Consider the following 21461-nt stretch of genomic DNA (forward strand, 5'->3'; position numbering starts at 1 on the left):
ATGTCTGTATGTTTGTCTCACAGAACTTCCTTTTATTCTATCAAACTCCTTCATTTCTCTCTGCATAGTATAAAATGAAGATATTTTCTATTTTTTAAATACAGGTTTTGTGCTGCCTATTCCTAACCTAAAAAAAAAAAAGTCATATATAAAAAAGTTAGAAGTTAATAGACTATCCCGTTGGGGAAGATTTGTTTCCTAGGCACCTTTGGGAGCAGCTACATTAATGAATTTAATTTGGTTTATTATTTTAGATAATAAATTGTTTTCCCCCCATTTTTAGAATATTAATACAAAGTTAGGTTGGAAGATACAAGTAGTGATTCAGAAAGCCACATGAGGTCTGAAAGCCACCCTGAAGCAGTAGTTACAAAATATTAATTTAATGCATTAGAGAAGTATGTTGGATAGCAGTGTTAGCAAAGCAGAAGAGAGTGTCACTTGTATTTTCAGCAAATTTTGTTGTCTGTATAAAGAAAATTATAGGCATGAGTGTGAAGAAAGAAGCTGAGTTAAGATGCCGAAAGTTTTATACCCAAAAACTCCCAACTTTTGATAGATGACCTAACAGGTTAATTCTTGGTCCATGTGCCGACATTTTTTGAAATGTCATAGGGACAAGGCCTTTACAGTTTCTTTATGAGCCCCACACAGCTTCATTATTATGTAGTTGTGCAGTTATCTTTGCTATAATAAAAGCTTGGTGTTTTTATTTTTTATTTTTAGATTTTTATTTATTTAGAGAGAGTGTGCATGTGCACACGTGTGCAAACAGGGAGAGGGAGAGAATTCCAAGCAGACTCTGCACTGAGCCCGACGTGGGGCTCGATCTCATGAGCCTGAGATCATGACCTGAGCCAAAGTAAAGAGTCAGATGTATTAACTGACTGATCCACCCAGCACCCCCTATAAATGTTTTTTAAATTAAAATATTTACACAATGGGAGATTTCAATTTGGGGAAAATTTCTTTAAATATGATAAACTCCGTTTTGGGGGTAACAGTGGATATAGTTATTAGTTGGTTTTGGGTTTCCTTTATGAAATCATCTTTTATTTCTGCCCAGTCTCTTAAAGGCTTTAAAAAAAAGGGATGTACAGGGGTGCCTGGGTGGCTCAGTCGGTTAAGCGTCTGCCTTTGGCTCAGGTCATGATCCCAGGGTCCTGGGATTGAGTTCCGCATAGGGCTCCTTGCTCAGCAGGGAGCCCTTCTCCCTCTGCCTGCCACTCCCCCTGCTTACTCTCTCTCTCTCTCTCTGACAAATAAATAAATAAAATCTTAAAAAAAAAAAAAGTTTCCCATTTCATTTATTGCTCATAAGTTTTCACTTATAGTGCATTTCACTCGTTAAGCATCAAGTATCTTCCATGTGTTAGGAACTGTATTGGGGGATACCTGTAAATGAGATAGACTAGGTCCAGGCCTTTTTGGAGCTCTTAGCCTGGGAGAACAAGAGATTTTAAAAAAATAAAGGGGCTCTAAATGTTACTCTGAAAACGGCAAAGTGTTTCTGTTCTGGTGAGAGGCAATTCTTTCGTTCTTTCTCCCAAAGAGCAATATTGGCTGTTCTTGGACATTTTAGAGCTGAACGGGAACTTAAGTCTAGTTCATGTCTTCATTTTATAAATGAGAACACTCAGATCTAGGGAGGTGATGTGACTTTCCTAAAATGGCGCAGCTGAGGACTGGTATGGGTGGGGATAGAACACCAGTCTTCTGATTACTGCCCATGCATGAGTGAGTCACATGACAAGATCATGCACAGAATCCATTCAGCCCACTTTCATTGATCTGCTTTATGCTCTCTTTGTGCTAGATTGCTGGGATTACTCAAAATGAAGACAATAAAGCTCATATTAAGTAGTTTGCATTCTAGAGCAAAAGACAGGCAGTTTTGGGGAAAAATACATAAAGGAGTTACTTGTTTAGCATATTGATTAAGATGGCAGGTCTTGGAATCAGACTAAGTTATGTAAATTTGGGAGGAACACAAATATTTGTACAAGGATAACAATGCTTATCTCATAGGTTTTGAGGATTTAAAAATATATTGTACATAAATTACTTGGAACAGTGCCCTGATCGTAGTAAGATCACAGTTCACAATAGCTGTTATTACTTTAAAAAGCATTCTTTTTTTTTTTTTTTTTAAAGATTTTATTTATTTTTCAACAGGGGAGAGAGACAGCAAGAGAGGGAACACAAGCAGGGGGAGTGGGAGAGGGAGAAGCAGGCTCCCCACTGAGCAGGGAGCCCGATGTGGGACTCGATCCCAGGACCCTGGGATCATGACCTGAGCCAAAGGCAGACGCTTAACGACTGAGCCACCCAGGCGCCCTAAAAAGCATTCTTAAAAAAAAAAAAAAATATATATATATATATATATACACTATTTTACAGATCAGGAAGTTGAAGCATAAAGAAGTAAAGTAACTTGTCCATGATCACACAGCTAGAAAATTTGGGAGCCAGGATTTAAAAGCAAGGAATCTAAACAAGTGCTTTGTTTAGACTTAAGGGGCTGAGTCAGAGAGTATCTTTCTGACCTACCACCAGTACTCAGAAAGCTCTCAAAATTCTAAGCATCCCATGATGTTGGTGTCACACAGATAGTAATATGTTAACTGTTGAAGTATTTAGTGATATATTTGCTTTCTTCTGAAGTGAGGAGGGACTAAATTTTGGCAATGTTGCCCAATATATCCAAGTCCAATTTGCCGTGTATTTTTATTTTTAGCATTGGCTGATCCCACCTTGAAATTCAGAGGGTTTATGATATGTTAAAAATCGTAAGTGTCTTGTTGCATTTTATTAAGCATTGAACATAGTTTGTATTTGGTTGGTTTTGGTCTTTGGCTTTTTGTTTTTTTAATTAGGGAAGTAGCTTACATATGTTTGAGCAAGAATGGTTTATTTGATAAGTGCCATTTCTATCAACTTCAGTCTTTTGAGGAACTTTGGGCATAGAGAAAATTAAGTAATATGTGGTATGTGCTTTCAATAGAATATAGAGTCTGGTAATTTGGAGAATTGAGAATCTTTATCATTCTGTTGAAAATTTTCCCTTTTTTTTCCCATGGTATTGCTCTTTTCTACAAATTGATAGTTTTAAGTCCCTGCAGGAGAAGCTTTTCATATTGATTAGTGATTTAGTAAGTGGTAGCTGGTACATGACTTTTAAAATATTTAATATGAGCTTCTTTTAAGCAGCATATAGTTGGGAGTTGCTCTTTTCCAGCCTGACGGTCTGCCATTAAATTGGAATGTTTCAGCCATTTATGTTTAATGTTACTGTTGATGTGATTGGATTTAAATCTTCTGTCTTAATGTTTGTTTTCTGTTTGTTCCATCTGTTCTTTATTCCCGGTTTCCATTTTTCACACTTTATTTTGGATTGAGGTGGGGTTTTTTTTAATTTGTTTTTTTGATCAATGTATGACTTGTTGGGTTAGTAACTATAACTTCTTGTTTTGTTTTTTAGTAGTTGGTATAGAGTTTATAGAACACATCTTTAGCATATTACACCTTCAAGTGATATTATGCCCCTTCTTTATAGTACAGGATCCTTCAACATTTCTTGCTTCCAACCACTGTGCTTTTGTTTCATAAATTTTATTTCTACATGTTATAAACCCTACAATACTTTGTTACTGTTTTTGCTTTAAACACTTAATTATCTTTTAAAGGGATTTAAGAAATAATTAAAATTTATCTTTTCTGCAAATTTATTACCATTTCTGGTGTTCTTTATTCCTTTGTGTAGTTTCAGATATACACCTCATTTCCTTCCACTTGAGAGACTATCTTTAACATTTCTTAAAATCAGGTCTGCTGATGATAAATTCTTTAGGTTTTTGTATGCCTGAAAAAAATCTTTATTTTGCCTTTGTTTTTGAAACATTTTTTCAGGGTATAGAATTCTAGAGAGACCGTTTTAACATTTTTTCTGACCTTTTCCCTTTTTGTATGTTAGGCTGTTTGAAGTTGTTCCACAGATCACTGATGCTCATTTCCAGCGTCTTTTGTATGTGTGTCTGAGTATTTTCTGTTGCTGTGTTTTCAGGTTTATTCATCTTTTCTTTTGCAGTGTCTAACATACTCTTATTCCCATCCAGTGTATTTTTCATCTGAAGGTTTAATTTTTGGGTATTTTTATAATTTCCATGCCTGTACCTAACACATTCAGGCATTTGTCTATCATTTTGAAGTTACCGAATAGTAACAGTTTACTCTCTTTGTCCATTAATTTTATTATCTCTGTCATTTCTGGATTTTTTTAATGTTGATTGGTTTTTCTCCTCACATTTTTAAACTCCTTTCCATATCTGGGAATTTTTTATTGAATACCATACACTGTGAATTGTAACCTTTTTGGGTGCTGGATATTTTTGTATTTTTAAATCTATTCTTTGGTTTGCAGTTAAGTTCAGATGTATTTAAGTTACTTGGAAATAGTCTGATCCTTTTGAGACCTGCTTTTAAGCTTTGTTAAGAGTGATCAGAACAGTCATGAAAGCTAACTTTTCACTTCTACTGAGGCAATACCAATCTTAGTATTTTACCCAGTACCCTGGAAATTGAGGTTTTTCTTCTCTAACTAGTGGGAATACAAACTATTCTTAATCATGAGGTACCCCTGGAAATTGTTCCCTCTGTTCCTGCTGGGTATTCTTTCCCTGGCACTGGGTAGTGCTGTGTCCTCTCACACATGTGCTGATCAGTACTTAGCTGCATACTTTCAGGGGACCTTTTACAGATCTCTGGAGTTCTCTTGCTGTGCAGCTCTTTCTTTTCTAGTACTTGTGAGCTCTACCCACTGGGGTTGCCCATCCCTACACTGCAGGGGCATTTGTTGGTCTTCCTGTGTTTGTTTTTCTTTCTCAGGAATCACTGCCTTGAGCTGAGCTGCCTTGATGTCCACTGTCTACAAACTATTGTTTCAGATATTTTGGGTTTTTTAATTGTTTAAGGTGGTAGGGTAAATTTGGTTCCTGTTATTCCATCTTGGCCAGAAGCTTGACCCATGACATTTTTCTTGTAAATAAAAGTCAGTCATTAGAAAATAGTACTTCTTTATTATTCCAGCTTTTATACATTTATACTGATAATATTTACTTTTAGAAATGTTGGTGAACTGTTTGAAAAGATTGAAAGGCTATAAGGAGTTATTGGAAGCATTAAACTCATCTTAAATGGCTTGTGCTTAAAATTTTATGTGCTATAATGAGTAAGAGATTTTATTTAAAATTCATGTTGATGGGGCACCTGGGTTGGCTCAGTTGGTTGGGCATCTGTCTTTGCCTCAGGTTGTGATCCTGGGGTCCTGGTGTTGAGCCCTGAGTCAGGCTCCTTGTTCAGTGGGGAATCTGCTTCTCCCTCTCCCTCTGCCCCTTCCCCTGCTCGTGCTCTCTCTCTCAAATAAATGGATAAAATCTTAATGAATGAATGAATGAATAAAATTCATGTTGATATTTGGAGACTGATACTGTTTCTCGCCATATCAGCTGTACTTTGTGATTAGAATTTTTAATTGTTTTAGACTATTGATTTTTTTTTAAGGGTTCTGAATCTCTGATTTATTAGACAGCATGGAAATAACAGGTTTAAATTATTTTACAAAAAGAGCTCAAGTTGCTCATAAACAGCAGCTGGGCTTTCTGGGGGTAAAAACAATTCTTCGGACTACCACACAAGGACCCAAAGACTCCTCATCCTATACAAAGTCAGCATGAAAGGGCACACAGATGAGTTTTTTGTAAGACAGAAAACAGAGAAGTCCACATACTAAATAAGGTGTCCACAGTAACTATAACGCATCCCTTAGGGGATAAGTATGTATTTGTAGGAAGCAAAACAAAGCTTGCCATAGAGAAACCACTTTCACGAGATGATTAGGTGGACTTGGGTTTTGTTTCTGCATCTGTCACTTGGTGAATGAAGATACCATCTTCAGGATGTTCTGTGTCATCCATTTCATACATATTCGACGATGCTATTGCAGGCGTGGTCCCGTCATTACTGAAGGCCAGGGATGCAGTGCTCGTGGGGTACAGATGGAACTGGCATAGTCGTTTTTTGTTAAATGGATCCCAAATGTTTACAAATCCATCAGAGCCACCTGTAGCAAATGTATTGTGGATGTTGTGAAAGGAAATGGCATTGACTGGGTAAATCTGCTCGATATTGCTCTCCTTTAGTCTGTGACACTTGAAGGCATACTTCTTCTGTACCTCAGGGCTTGGGTCCAAGTACTCAACTGCCACTCGGCCTTCAGTGGAGCTTAATACATTACCCTGCTTGTTTGCCGGATGCAGCGAGTCTGGTACTTGAGGCTGGACTCCCAGCGCTGCCGCACAGAGCCCATGTGCCGTAAGTCCCATGCCAGCACTCTGCAGCCTGCAGTGCCCACAATCAGCCAGTCTCCAGACACTGAGAAGGGTATACACCTTTTCAGGCTGAGAGAAGGTCCTTGCATTAAGGAGTTCTGGGATCCCACAACTTTACTGTCTGGTCCCAACTCCCTGTCACCATCATATTCACTTCAGGACAGTATTCAACACATCTGATAGGGGCATCATGGGTTCCAACGAGATTTTCTTGATCAGTGTTCAAATCATGCATTTTCAGTTGATGGGCTAATTCCCCACTCCAGGCATGTGTTGGATCATAGAAGGCGCAGTCCGGGACGGCGCCGGTGTGCGGGTACTTGAGCCGCATGGAGTTGGCCGGCACATCGTAGAGGCACACTGACATGTCCCAGGAGGAGACCAGCAGGAACTGGGAGGTGTTGGGGCTGAACTTCACTGAGGAGATGCCGTCCTCGGGTGGCTGGTTCAGTTTGAACTCCTTAGAACCGGTCATCTTGGGCTCCCCTCAGAAGCAACTTGGCTGCCACTGACCGCCGCCACCACCTCCTCGCTTCCCTCCGAGCACTCCTGGACTATTGATATTTTTTAATCCCTCTACTCATACTGGTTTAGGACTAGGTATGTGTTGAGTGCATATTAATTCTAATATAATTACTGCTCATTAGAAGAATTTATTGTTGATTATAGTAGAATTTAAATAGCTACATTGTTACAGATTACATTTCTACTTCAAATTTCTGTTGGATATATAAATATACTTTAAATCTAATAAGGAGAAAATGTAAACATCATAAAATTATCTTTTATACTTTTTTATTTTAAAAAAATTGCCTTTTCTAAACCAATGCCATTCAGTTCTGGGATTCTGGAGCCACATTTGCAGTCACCATTAACCAAAAAAACCACATGACTACTTTTGAACACAGTGTTGTACTGTACTATTCTGACACAAATTTGAAATCCTATGGGTTGGTGAGTGAAAATACGACATGCAGCTTCAAGTCCCAGTTTTATACCATTGTCCTAGATCTTTTTGTTTTGCGGAAGTGTGTTTGGGTGGTAGTGGTTTAGAGTTCGGTAGGAGAGGGTTGATGGTGGGTGGTGAGGGGGTAACTGCTGTTGGAGGACAAAAAAAGGAGTCTCTAAAAAGACTTTGAGGCACAGAACTTAGTACTTTGATTATTCTAGTGGTTGCTTATTTACCTTGAAACATTTATTGTAACTAGATGAAAGTAAATATGGTGTAACTTTTAGTTTGACTTAAATGGGAGGTGAATCTCAGGTTTAACAGGCTTTGTGTTAGGATCAGGTAAGAAAGTAGGTTTGAACTGTTTCATGGCCCATTGAGGGGTTTTTTGGTCTTAGGGTGTTTTTTAGAATAGGTCTTTTCAGTATCTTATATCTGCTTTAAATATCCCTAAATTCTTTTGATCTGAGGATAGGTAAGCAGTGTTTTAGGCCTCCTTTTGTTATATAAACTGAATTCAAAGCTTGAGGAAATAAAACTGAGTCTATTCTTATATACAATTCTGTATCAAAACCTAATAGCAGTTTTTGTGATATGAAATCTCATTACCATGAGTTACAAGTATTTTTTTAGAGTTTTAAAATTTTGATCTTTTAAGTTATACATATGATTTTATACTTTTCAAGAGAATGAAAATTCCTCATTTTAGAACACTAAATGGAATAGACATTTATACCTTAGATTCTTCTGGAATAGATACTCAGAGGTTCAGTTTTTCCTTCCTTGATATCTTTGACCTCTGAGAAGAGCCAACGGCTTATTTTATTTAAATAAAGAGCCCTATAATAGTATAGTTAATGGTATAAGTACGATAAAGTTTACCATATGCTATTATTATATAGTTCATATACTATTTATATAAGTATATAAATATAATACTATATATAGGACTATTTACTACTATAATGTACGACAGTGTGTACACTATATATATTCTGTATAAATGCATGTTTATATATACATATATATATATAAAATAGTATGATATAAAGCTGTTTTTCTGTCAAGAGCATAGTTTGAAGACAGTTTCCTTCAGATTTCTACAGTTAAAACTGACTTTCTTTGGGAAGCCATCTATTACCTAAGGGTAAAGAGGGGGACAGGGGAGGCTCATAGGTTACCATAATACCTTGATTGGGTCTGTGTAATTATGAGATTGATGACCAGTCTTGTTAACTACAGAATAGACAATTCTAATTGTTAAAATATTTATTGATTGACATTCTGAACTGTGCACAGCATTGTGCTGTTAATGAAAATGAGAGGGCCACTGCACAACTCTGTGGAGCACCATTCTTCTAACACTCTAGATTGTCTCAGTTCTTGTTTGCTTGCAGAAATTTATCTTAAATATTTGGTGCCTACTGCTGTTGGATAGATTATAATGTTTTGCTTTGTTTTTTAAAGAATTTATTTATTTGAGAGAGAGCGCGTGCAAGCCTGTGCACAAGCGGGGGGGAGGGGCAGAGGGAGAGGGAGAAGCAGGCTCCCTGCTGAGGAGCTGGGCTCCATCCCAGGATCCCAAGATCATGACCTGAGCCAAAGGCAGACACTTACCTGACTGAGCCACCCGGGCGCCCTGATTTTAATGGTATTTTATTTTATTTTATTTATTTATTATTATTATTTTTAAAGATTTTATTTATTTGACAGAGAGAGACATAGCAAGAGAGGGAACACAAGCAGGGGGAGTGGGAGAGGGAGAAGCAGGCCTCCCGTGGAGCGGGGAGCCCGATGTGGGACTCGATCCCAGGACCCTGGGATCATGACCTGAGCCGAAGGCAGATGCTTAACGACTGAGCCACCCAGGCGCCCCTTTAATGGTATTTTAAACACAAAAGTATTATTTAGTGTTTTGTTACACACAGTCTACTTTCAATCAATGAGAGCTATAATGATTTACTCCCTCCCTTCTCTACTCTTACCTTCCACAGTCACTTTCGCCTCTGCTTCTATTAGTTTGTTTTGTCTTAAATCAGCATCTTTCCACTTTTCCTGAAGCGTTCATGTCATTAGCACTGCATACATCTTCCATGCCACAGGCATCTTTAATACATATGTGGCTTTTACAACAGTGGACAATCCAGAGGACTCTCATATCTATCTATAGCCATCCTCGACTGCCCTCTGGAGTCAGTGTTTTCAACCAAACACTGGAACTTAAAAACAAAACCTGTCTAAAATAGTTCCTTCACCCAAATGCTTTTCTTGTGTTCTTTTATCTCTTTAATGGGTATCCTACTTTTTACTCAAATTACAGATACCATCTTTAATCCTGCATTGTGATTGTGCCAATTCAAGATGTCTTCTTGATATTTCTTTCACCATTTATATATATATATATATATATTTTTTTTTAAGATTTTATTTATTTATTTGAGAGAGAGAATGAGAGAGCGCATGAGAGGGAAGAGGATCAGAGGGAGAAGCAGACCCCCCGCTGAGCAGGGAGCCCGATGCAGGACTCGATCCTGGGACTCCAGGATCATGACCTGAGCCGAAGGCAGTCGCTTAACCAACTGAGCCACCCAGGCGCCCTTATATATATTTTTTATGCTTAGGGCTCTTCTGTTACATGTAAAACTGGGGTATGTAACAGTAATTTTAGTGTAGAGCTGTGTGTGTGTGTTGTGTTATGTTGGGAGTGGTCTCTCCCAGGTGCAGGCTACAGTAGCTAGCTTGGTGTTAGCAGTCTCTCCACCAAAAAATAAAAATTGAGAATTTGTATAAATTGTAAGTTCCTTTTTCTCCTTTTTCCTATTTGCTTATTTTATTCCATTTTATCCTCATTTTCTACTCCAGTTAACCCCAAAGCACTCCTTCTAATGTGTTTCTATACATTATTAATATGTCTTCCTGCCAGTGTATGTGGTGTATTTGTATTTTTAACTTACATAAATGATATTATCCCATTTTGTTTCCCACTTTTTTACTGAGCACTATGTTTTAATCTCCCTGTTGCTCTGCAAAGGCCTAATTCATTGTTGTGAACTGCTGCATAGAATTCCACCAGGTACATATACACTCTCTGCAGAAGCCCTGGTTGCTTCCAGCTCTCCCCCACCACTGGCAGAGCAACAGGGAGCATTCTAGCATATGCTTCTATGAACCCCTGTAAGAATTTAGCCAAACTGCAGAGGGATCAGAGTTTGCTGAAGTTCAGTTTTATTTAAGTTGTGCCAGATACTTATCCAGAATGGTGGTATTCTTCTCCGTGCCTACTAGTTGTGGGGCATGAGAGTTCTTGTATCCCTAGATCTCCTTGGCATGGTCGGATTTTCAACTTTTTATCATTCTGTAGATCTAAAGTGGTATCTTATAATTTGATTTGCATTTTCTTGGATTATACCCCTCTTTATGTTAGTCTCTTGTCTTGTTAGATTTTTGTGTATCCTATTCTGTATATTGCCTGGTCATATCACTTGCCTACTCTGTACCAAAGTTCTGTTTGGATATGTTAGATAGTAAACCTTTGTTCTAGGTTTTGCATGTATCTTCTCCCTCTCTGACCACTATCTGTTAGCTTTATAGTGTATAGGTATTAATTCTTCATTATAAATTTAATTCAATTCCAGCCTAAATTCCAGTTGGATTTTATTTTCTTTGAGGCAGCTCTATAAACTTAATCTAAATTAAGTATGGAGAATGTGTTCGGGAACAGCTAGGTCAGTCTTAGAAAAAGAACATGTTGGGAGAGAGTGGTTGTTGCATTACCAGATGTATAAAGATGTGCCCCAGTAGTACAGTGTTATTCTTGCCCTGGCCTTGTATTGTAGTAAGATAGACAAATGAAGAAGATTTAGAGTGCTCAGAGATAGACACGCATGTATTTGGATTTTAATATGTGATTACCATGGTACCAGAAAAACAGTGGGGGAAAGGATGGAGCGTTTAATAGATGGGTGTAGGGAAAACTGACTCACCATATGGAGCAAATAAAACTGAACTCCTACCCTAATACCATATATGAAGAAAGTTCTAGATAGATTAAAGGTCTACATGTGAAAGGTAAACTGTTAAAGTAGTTTTTTTGGTGGTAAAAAAGAAAATGTGACCCATAGGCTACAAAGGACTTTGTAAGCCTATCTTCAAAAGCACAAATTTTAAGGTAAAATGAAATTAATTTATCACATGAAATTTAAATGTTCTGCTTAATGGACTTCTCCTTTTAACCTCAGAATCTGAATGTCTGGCAGTGTGCATTGCGTGCCTTTAAGGGAGGGGAGGCCGAGTTGGCTCTGCATGTACGTACTGTGTTGGCAGAAAGAAGGAAGCCTCTCTGTTCTCTGAAGTTGCTCACATCTTACTCAGCTATAAAATGAGAAGTCTCCACTTGACAATTTCCCATGTTTACGAGCGTCTGTAGAGGAATGGTCTGGATCAGTTTTTTCTAAATATATTATCTGTGACAGAATTGCACCAGGTGGTTGTTAAAAATGGTAATTCCTCTTTTCTCCATCTCTCCCTCTCCCATTGTTTCAGTACAGGTCCAGATAGTAAATATGTTAGGCTTTGCAAGCCATGTGGTCTCTGAACTGTTCAACTCTACCCATAGTACAAAAGCAGCGATAGACCATACATAAATGAAGGAACATGGTGGTGTTCCAATAAAACTTTATTTATAGACACTAATAAGATCTTAGTGTCACAAAGTGTTATTTTCTTTAAATTGTTTTCAGTTACTTAAAAAATGTAAAATTTGCCATTCTTACCTTGTTTGAACAAAACAGTCAGTGGGCCTGATTGGCCCATGTGAGTCATAGTTTGCAAACCCGGCTCCAGAATGGTCCTTAGTCAACTGAAGTTTGAAAACCAGTGCTCAGGATTATCTAATAAAATTAATTGTTATTGTCTGTTATTTTGGGAAATTTCTTGTTTTATCATAAACTTCCAGTGCTTATGAGAGAGAGTAGTTCTCAGTGGTCAGGAAGGAATGATTAAATAAATCTCTTACGGTCTAATGTAACATTTGACTTATTTTAATTGCTTCTTAAACATGTTCAGGAATGGATAATGAAAAGGGAAACTGGAGTGTTTATTTACTATATCCTGAAGTATACCATTCGAGATGGAATTGGTAGAGATGAAAAATAGAGACAGCCTTTTTTTTTTTTTTCTTCTATTTAAAATAACAGTAGTATGGTGTCTAGCTGGGTTTTTTTCCTTTTAAAATGATTTATCAGGATGAACAAATAACTCCTACCTTGAAATACTCTAAGGATAGGAACCAGGTATGCTTTGTGAGGTCAAAATGTTAGTCATATTAGGGGCGTCTGGGTGGCTCAGTCATTTAAGGGTCAGACTCTTGATTTTGGCTTGGGTCCTGATCTCAGGGTCTTGAGAACGAGCCCTGTATCAAGCTCTTTGCTGAGTGTGGAGCCTGTTAAGATTCTCTCTCTCTCTCTCCCCCCCTCCGCCCCTCCCCTGCATCACGCATGTGCACGCTTTTCTCTAAAAAAAAAAAAAAACCCAAAAAAACCCCAAAATGTTAGTCATGTTGTTATTTCTCAGTACTTCCAAAAGAGGAATTTACTATAAAAAATTGTGGTAATTTTTTCCTTAAGTTGGTGGAATGGTTCTCCTGATTGATGTTATAAGAAGAATAAACTTTTCTCTTTGGTTCATTAGTTGGGTGATCATATAATTATCATTGGTAATTATGCCAGGGCAGTAGGCATAAAGCAGGATTATCCTGGGCAAACCAGGATGTGAAATGACTTTGTTCACCAGGCACATATACTACTAATTAAAATATGGGCTCCTGGGTAGCTCAGATGGTTAAGCATCTGCCTTTGGCTCAGGTCATGTTCTCGGGATCCTGGGATCGAGCCCCGTGTTGGGCTCCCTGCTCAGCGGGGAGCCTGCTTTTCCCTCTGCCTCTGCCTCTCTCTCTCTCTGTCTCATGAATAAATAAATTAAATCTTAAAAAAAAAAAAAAATAAAGCATGGGTCAGTCTTCTGACTCCCTAGATGAAAAGAATACATCCAGTAAATTAATGTCATGTCTCAGTAGAACATGATGTCAAAATAAGCACTTTCAAAGAAAGTAAGGGTGGTGATAAATATTAGTAAGATAATTACAACTGAAGTGAAGTTTATTTTTACCTCAAAGGGTAGAAATACCCTGTGGTATTAATATCTTAAAAAATATATTTCAAAAAATACATATTTCATATATCTGTATATGTGTGGGTATTGTATACATTGTAATTTTTAAAAATTTTATTTTGGAGGTTATGAATGCACATGATAAGACCATTCAAACAGTAGAAAAGGATATAGAGAAACAATAAGTTTTCCCATTTCCTGTCTGAAAGGCAGTTGCTGTTGCAAGTTTCCTGTGCAAGTTACTTTAGGTATATTTAATCTATAGAAACATATGGGGCGCCTGGGTGGCTCAGTTGATTGGGCATCTGACTCTTGATTTCGGCTCAGGTTGTGATCTCAGGGTTGTGGGATCGAGCCCCAAGTCGCGTTCAGCACAGTCTGCTTGTCCCTCTCCTACTCCTCCACCCCCCCTTTAAAAAATTTTTTTTTTTTTTTTTTTATTTCACTCATTCATTTGACAGAGAGAGACACAGCGAGAGAGGGAACACAAGCAGGGGGAGTGGGGGAGAGGGAGAAGCAGGCTTCCCGCGGAGCAGGGAGCCTAATGTGGGGCTCGATCCCAGGACCCTGGGACCATGACCTGAGCCAAAGGCAGACGCTTAATGACTGAGCCACCCAGGCGCCCCTAAAATAAATAAAATCTTTAAAAAAGAGAAACACAAACCCCCCTCCCCACCTCCATTTTTTTTTTTTTTTTAAGATTTCATTTATTTTTTGACAGATAGAGAGGGAACACAAGCAGGGGGTGTGGGAGAGGGAGAAGCAGGCTTCCTGCGGAGCAGGGAGCCCGACGTGGGGCTGGATCCCAGGACCTTGGGATCATGACCCGAGCCAAAGGCAGATGCTTAACCATCTGAGCCACCCAGGCACCCCCTACCTCCATTTTTTATAAACACAAATGGTAGTATGTTAGAGACACTGTTTCCACACCTTGCTTTTTTAACTTAGGATATCTTGGACTTTTCCCTGTTTTTACAACAGGCCTTGGTCGTAGTATAGTGATTTATACGTGAAGAAACTCAGGCTCTGAGTTTAAAACTTGTTTTAAGGTAATGCATATTAAGTATTTATTAAGCAGATACTTAATAAAGGTTCGGTCCCATCATGTTCTCTTGCCCAAGTATGTCCTTACCATAAGGAGCTCAGAGGAAGATAATCACAACACAACTTCAAGAAAAAATACAGGAGAAGTAATTATAAATGCTCAAATAAATATGTGGTACAATCACAAACTGCCCTGGCAGATCAGACATGGGAGAAATAAAAGTGTAGTCAGGGAAAATTTTATAGACACTAGGGAGATGGGGGAAGGATTTAAACAGAAGGCCAAAAGAGGAGGGCTGTATTAACATTTTGAGGAATTGCAAAACTGTTTTTCATAGTGGGTACACTATTTTACATTTCCATCTAGCCAACACTTACTCTCTGTGTTTTATTATAGCCAGCTAGTGGGTGCAAAGTGGTATCTCACTGTAGCTTTTATTTGTATTTTTCTAATAGTTAATGATGTTAAGCCCTTTTTTTTTTTTAATGTGCTTATTAGCCATTATATGTCTTCTTGGGAGAAAAGTCTGTATCCTTTGCTCATTTGAAAATTTGCTTTGTCTTTTTATGACTGAGATTTAAGAGTTCTTTATATTCCATATAAAAGTCCCTTATCAGATACATGATTTGCAAATATTTTCTCCCATTCTGTGGGTTGTCTTTTCATTTTCTTGATGGTATTGTTTGCAGCCCAAAGTTTGTGATTTTTTTTTTTTAAAGATTTTTATTTATTTATTTGACAGAGAAAGACACAGCGAGAGAGGGAACACAAGCAGGGGGAGTGGGAGAGGGAGAAGCAGGCTCCCCGCTGAGCAGGGAGCCTGATGCGGGGCTTGATCCCAGGACCCTGGGATCATGACCTGAGCCGTAGGCAGACACTTAACGACTGAGCCACCCAACCACCCCCCAAAGTTTGTGATTTTTGATGAAGTCCAATTTATACATTTTTTCTTTTGCATGTGCTTTTGGAGTTGTAGCTGAGAAACCATTATCTAATCCGAAGTCACAAATATTTGCTCCTATGTTTTCTTCTAAGAGTTTTATAGTTTTAGTTCTCACATTTAAGTCCGTGCCCCGAATTAATTTTTGTGTATGGTGTGAAGAAGGGATCCAGCTTCATTCTTCAGCATATGGCTGTCGCATTATCCCAGCACCATTTCGTAAAAAGACTATTTCCCCGTTGAGTTGTCTTGGCAGTCTTGTCAAAAATCAGTTCACCCTAAATATGAGGGTTTATTTCTGGACTCGCAGTTCTGTCTCGCTGATCTATATGTCTAGCCTTAGGCCAGTACCACACTGCCTTAATGTCTATAGCTTTGTGTAGTAAGTTTTGAAATTGAGAGATGTGAGTCTTCAACCTTATTCTTTTTTGAAATTATTTTGGGAATTCTGGGTCCCTTGCATTTTCATATGAATTTTAGCATCTGCTCATCAATTTCTGTAAAAAAAAAAAAAAAAAATCCAGCTGGAATTTTTATAGGGATTGCATTGAATCTGTAGAACAAATTTGGGAAATATTTCTATCTTAATGCTAGATTTCCATTTGTCAACATAAGATGTGATTTCAGTTTATTCAGGTCTTGTTTAATTTCTTTCAATGATGTTTTGTACTTTCCAGTATATATATTTCGTACTTTTTATTAAGTTTATTCTTTTTGATGGTATTATAAATGGAATTAAAATTTTTTTTTGCCATTATTCATTGGTAGACTATATAGAAATACAGTCAACTTTTGTATATTGAGTTTTGTACCCTACAACCGTGCTCAGCTTGTTTATTAGTCTAATAGCCTTTAGTGGATTCCTTAGGATTCTCCATACAAGATCATGTTATCTATAAATAGATAGTTTTACTTCTTTTTCTTGCCTAATTGCACTGGCTAGAATTTCTAGTATAGTATTGAATAGAAATAGTGACAGTGGATGTGTTTGTCTTGTTCTTGATCTTGAGCAAAAGTACTCAGTCTTTCACCATTAAGTATGGTGTTACGTGTGGGTTTTTCACTAGTGTCTTTTTAAGAGCCAAACTTTTAAATTTTTATGAAGTCTAGTTTGTTGGTTTTTCTTGTATAATTCATGCTTTTTGTGTCCTGGGAATTCTTTGCCTACCCCAAGATTATGAAGATTTTCTCCTATGCTTTCTTTTTGAAGTTTTATAGTTTTAACTATTAAATTTCAGTCTGTCATACATTTGTGTTCATAATTCAGCTTTTAAGATTAAATGCATATAGGGAAGTTGGCAGGGAAAAGGAGGCATTTGTCACTAATTGTTTTTGAAAATGAGTAAATTGGTGAGAATAACTACATGTAAACCAATAGCTCTGCTTTGTACAGTTTTTGCATTTGATAGTCTGCCAGTGCTCCTCAAGACACCCTGGTGGTATTTTTGGGGGAACACTTCCCCATGACTAACATAGGTGTTATTTGTTCATCTAACATCCTTTAGGGTACCAACACCCCTCATTTTATAATAGCCCTTTTCATTCCATCAAGAGTCTCCCCTGACCCCACAGGAGTGGTACAGGACTCAAGCTCAGCCCACCAGAGCTCTGCTTTCTTCTAAGAACAATGGTCATTTCAGAGCAGGGTGTTTGGCCTAATCTGAACTGATTGGAGCTATGGCAAAAGTATTGGGGAGGGCTCTTTCAAAGGTTGTCCTTTTTTCTGAGGTAGCTGTGAGTTGGATGTGGGTCTTGAACTTCTGATGTCTGTCTTTTCCAAGCCATCATGTGTGGAGAGCCTGTCTCAAAATGAAGTCAACCCATAGTTGAGGTGATGAGCCCTTAATGACACTACCCTTTGGGCCCTCCCTTTGTGGGGTTTTTTTTTAGATGAGAGCGAGAGACCGTGTGTGCGCACGTGTGCACAGAAGGGCAGAGGGAGAAGCAGACTCCCTGCTGAGCAGGGAGCCCAATGCAGGGCTTGATCCTGGACTTCGGGACCATGACCTGAGCCAAGGGCAGATGCCCAACCAAATGAGCCACCAGGTGCCATCTCTCTTGGTGTTTTAAATTATGTGGGCCAATAAATTCTTTAGGCTCAGGCTCATTTAAGTTAGATATCTTTGCTTGTAACTGAATAGGTCCTAACTAATAAGCTATTAATCTTTTCAAATTAAGGTCTATACGTAGGAATTTAAAATAAGTTAGGATCTATTTCATTAATGGATAGTAAAGGAATAATAACTTTTATGTGTGTGCTGTAGGAGGAAGCAGCACCTTATGGCCTTTACAAAAGCTAGGAGATTCTGTTAAATACCTAGGATCGTGATACTGCTTTCATGGAATACTGAATTTAAATCCTATGGTTAAATGAGAATTACTGAGAAGTATATCTTTAAATGTCTGCTTTTAATGAATATATGGATTAATTACTCATTTGACCAGCTTCTTGATGATATTTTATGGGAGTTAAATGTATGATAGAGGCTTCACATTTATGAAAGCAGATTGTTCTCTGAACGGGTTAGGATTTTCAGGTATAATTTTTTATTACTTTAGAGTAATTATTTTGTGAGACTCTAGTTTTCAAATTAAAATGAGGAATATATTTTCAACTTACAGATGCACAGAGCAGTTATTTCGGGTATGTATCTAATATAGAAATACAGAGTTCACTGTGTAGTGGTGAAATTAAAGCATGCTTAAAGCAATCTTTGGGTTTTTAAAGGTAGGTCTCTAAAACGTGTCTTATTAAGGGGTACACATTTGCAATCTTCAGGAGGCACTTCCACCATTCTTGCAAGTCTGTGTTTTAAAATTTTATTAAATCAGTACATACCTTAATTATATATTAATGTTTGTATTATTTGATTTCAGTATAATGCTTTTGTTAGCTATGTGGATTCTTAACACATTAATTTTGACCTTTAAAATGAAAAGATTAAGTTGATTATTGGAAAGCCAAAATGTAGCTTTAGATTTTTGTGATAGCTGTTATTAATTCTCCAGTAGTCATTATTTCTATGAAAATTTTAGCACTTACTGCTTTAAAAATAATTGTGTGGGTTTAAATAGTGCTGTAGGGTTCAAAGCCATTTTATGTAGTACTTCCTTTACTTTCTCACGGTTTAGTTCAGTGAGGTGGTATGTAGGATACATTGGCCACGCTTGCTAGATAAGAAGCTGAGAGTTGAATTGGAATTTTTGTATGCTGTTCTTATTTTCAAGTTCCTTGTGTGTTTAGTTGTATCTTACTATGAAGTGTACTTTTAAAGGTTTTGAAAGCACTGTAACCCTTTCTTAAAACAGATTTCAGGGAAATGAAGCATTTAAAAAACATCAAAACCTTCTTCCCCCATCTGGAGTAAGGTTTGAAAGTCATTGCTTTGTAGTAGACATTATTTTTCTAGTTTGTCAAGGCCCAATAACTGTTAAGACAGTGCTAAGAGTTCCTACTAAATTTGTATCAGATTCCGACTTTGCCTTCTCCCTTTCTCCTTCCATTAATGCCCACTAAGGCCACTCTGGACCTCACATATATCCAAACCCTCCCCTGAAATGCATCGCTCTCTTCATACTGTTGCAAGGGGAGCTCCTTGGGCTTTGTCCCTGTGCTTTGACGGATTAACAGGGAAAGGCTTTAGAAAGGAGAGAGGGGAGTTCAGAGGTAAGAGGAGAATTAAGCTGAGAATCAGAAAATTAATATCATGATTGGCAAGAGAGTTTCAGGAAGGCAGGATTGATCAGTTCTTGACCAAAAAGCTAATGAAGAAAGTTGGAAATGCTGTTTGATTTTGAGATTGGACGGTCATTGTTACTTATAAGAGAACAGTTGACTGGAATATTGAGATAAAGCAGGATTGAATCTCAGGTGGAAGGGTGTGTGTAGGTGGAAGCAGGAAGTTGCCACTAAAGGGCAGGAGAAAGCTAGACCCGGAGCTGGAAGGGGTGGGGGGTAAGAGGTATTTAGGAGTATACTTTGGAATAGGCTTTATTTAGTTATGTTTCTCTTTTTGCATGGGAAAGTTTGAACTTTTTGTAACTAAGTGTTAGATTCAGTGATAAAGTAAGAGGAATTTGATAGACCACATGTTTTCTTGGAAAGATGCACATATACTTCTGAAATGAAGGGGGAAAAGAAGAAACGGAATTGAAGATAGAAATTTTCATGTGGGAGAATTGAAGTTTGAGGGAACAAGGGATACCAAGATAAGTGAGAAGTCCTTGTAAAATAGCACATTTAGTGCTTTAGGATGTTCTTTCCAAAACCTTTTTGGTTGCCTATCAAACTGTAGATGTGTACCAAACCCACCCAGGGTTATGGGCAAAAGCTGTTACTACAGTACTAAATATGAAATTTCAACTCACAGGGGGCTGATACAAAGTGCTAATTTTATTTTGTCTTGCAAGGACATTGAAAACAAAATCACCATTACTATCCTCAACATTTCACAAAACAAAGGATAATTTTATCACAAAATAGGAACAACTTGATATCAGAATGGACAGAAAGAACTTTGTATTAAATAAATTAAAATTTATTGAAAACAAATACTTTATTCTTTACCTTTTGGTGAAAACTTTGTCTTGGAAATGTGTGTAAGAATCATTGACCTACATCACTAAGGCTGTTCATTTTGGGGAATTTGTTCTAAATACTTGTCCTCTTTTTTTCCCCACTTCACCTCACAAGTGAAAGAAAGGGCACTCTTCTTATGGTGGAAAGCCAGCATGTTTGCGTGCATGTGCGAGAGGGAAGGAAAGAGAGAATTGCCCCTATGTTTATATTGGCCCATTTCTAAGCCACCTGCACTTGAGTTTGCAGATACCTACTCCACTGCCCTTTTATCCATCTTCTAACAATCTGCTTAGTGTTTTAATCATTTGTTGTTGACCCTCCTCTTAGCTGGGAGTTTTATGAGAATAGACAGTAGACATTTTTGTGACTCTTATAAGAACTTTCTACATAGCATAATACTGAAAAACTGTGGTCTAAGTGGATACTTTTTAATTGGTTTATTGTATTATCATAAAACACATTAAAATGTATCTTATACTCTCAGTTCCATGTCTAGCAGCCCCAAAGCCACTGAAATTTTCCTTTACTTCCCTTTGGAGAGGCAGTTCTTCTCCAGAACCACATCCTGTATTTACACTTTGCACTTTAAAGCAAGTGTGTAAGGGTCTCTCGAAGTGAAGGATGGCTCTGATTAACATGGTTATTGCTGGAGGACAAAGGCATTTTGCTCTACCAGACTGGGACTCGGAGGCTCATTGCTTTGTCAGCCTGCCTGCTCTAGCAGCTGTCTGCTCCTTGGCTGCTGAGTGCCTTCACCTTGGCTGAGTACAGACGAGCGTTCTGTCCTTGGATCAGGTTTCTGCGGGGTGGGGACCGGGGTCGGGACCGGCGCTGCCGCTGCCCCTCCTCCACTGCTGTCGGCGGCACCTCACTAACTTCGTTGTTGTGCGGAACAGCTCTCCACTGCTCTGATTTTGTGTCATCGTTTTAGCACTGTCTTAGTTGGTGTGCCTCCTCGTGGCTTTGTGTGGTGCTCACTATTAATGTGAAGTGCACATTAACAAGACACTAAAATGGCTAAATGTTGACAATGCTTTCGGTTAACTAAGTTCTGGTAGAGGTATAATTAGTGGTTAAAAATCCACTGGATTTTAGTGGCTAGCCTGAGTTTATGTTGGAATTCATTTTACCTCCTGCTTATGTGGTGTTGAATGTGCCTGTTTGTGAGTCTTTATAAACTGTGAGCCCGGGTTCTTAAAAGAAGCACAACCCAACCAAGCTGCCAGATAAGCCGATGAGATGTGTTTCTTTCCAAAATCCTTCCATTTTTATATGCTGTAAGGCATAAATCCCATTTAAATAAAGCCAGAAAGCCATCTAAATGGTGTTTTTAAAAGAATATTAAACTGGTATTTTTTAACTTCTTGAAAGAAACCTAAACAGTATCTAAAGTA

At 38.0% G+C, this 21461-nt stretch overlaps 1 protein-coding gene and 1 pseudogene across 2 annotated transcripts in view; one reads left to right on the forward strand and one right to left on the reverse strand.

The window, feature by feature from the left end:
• The window catches only part of UBE2E1 (ubiquitin conjugating enzyme E2 E1), a 78691-nt gene that overhangs the window by 33538 nt on the left and 23692 nt on the right, over positions 1 to 21461 (forward strand). The gene's annotated exons all lie outside the window — the stretch shown is intronic.
• LOC110570771 lies at positions 5812 to 6861 on the reverse strand (annotated as a pseudogene).

Source organism: Neomonachus schauinslandi, chromosome 1, assembly GCF_002201575.2.
Source record: "Neomonachus schauinslandi chromosome 1, ASM220157v2, whole genome shotgun sequence".
NCBI classification, from domain to species: domain Eukaryota; kingdom Metazoa; phylum Chordata; class Mammalia; order Carnivora; family Phocidae; genus Neomonachus; species Neomonachus schauinslandi.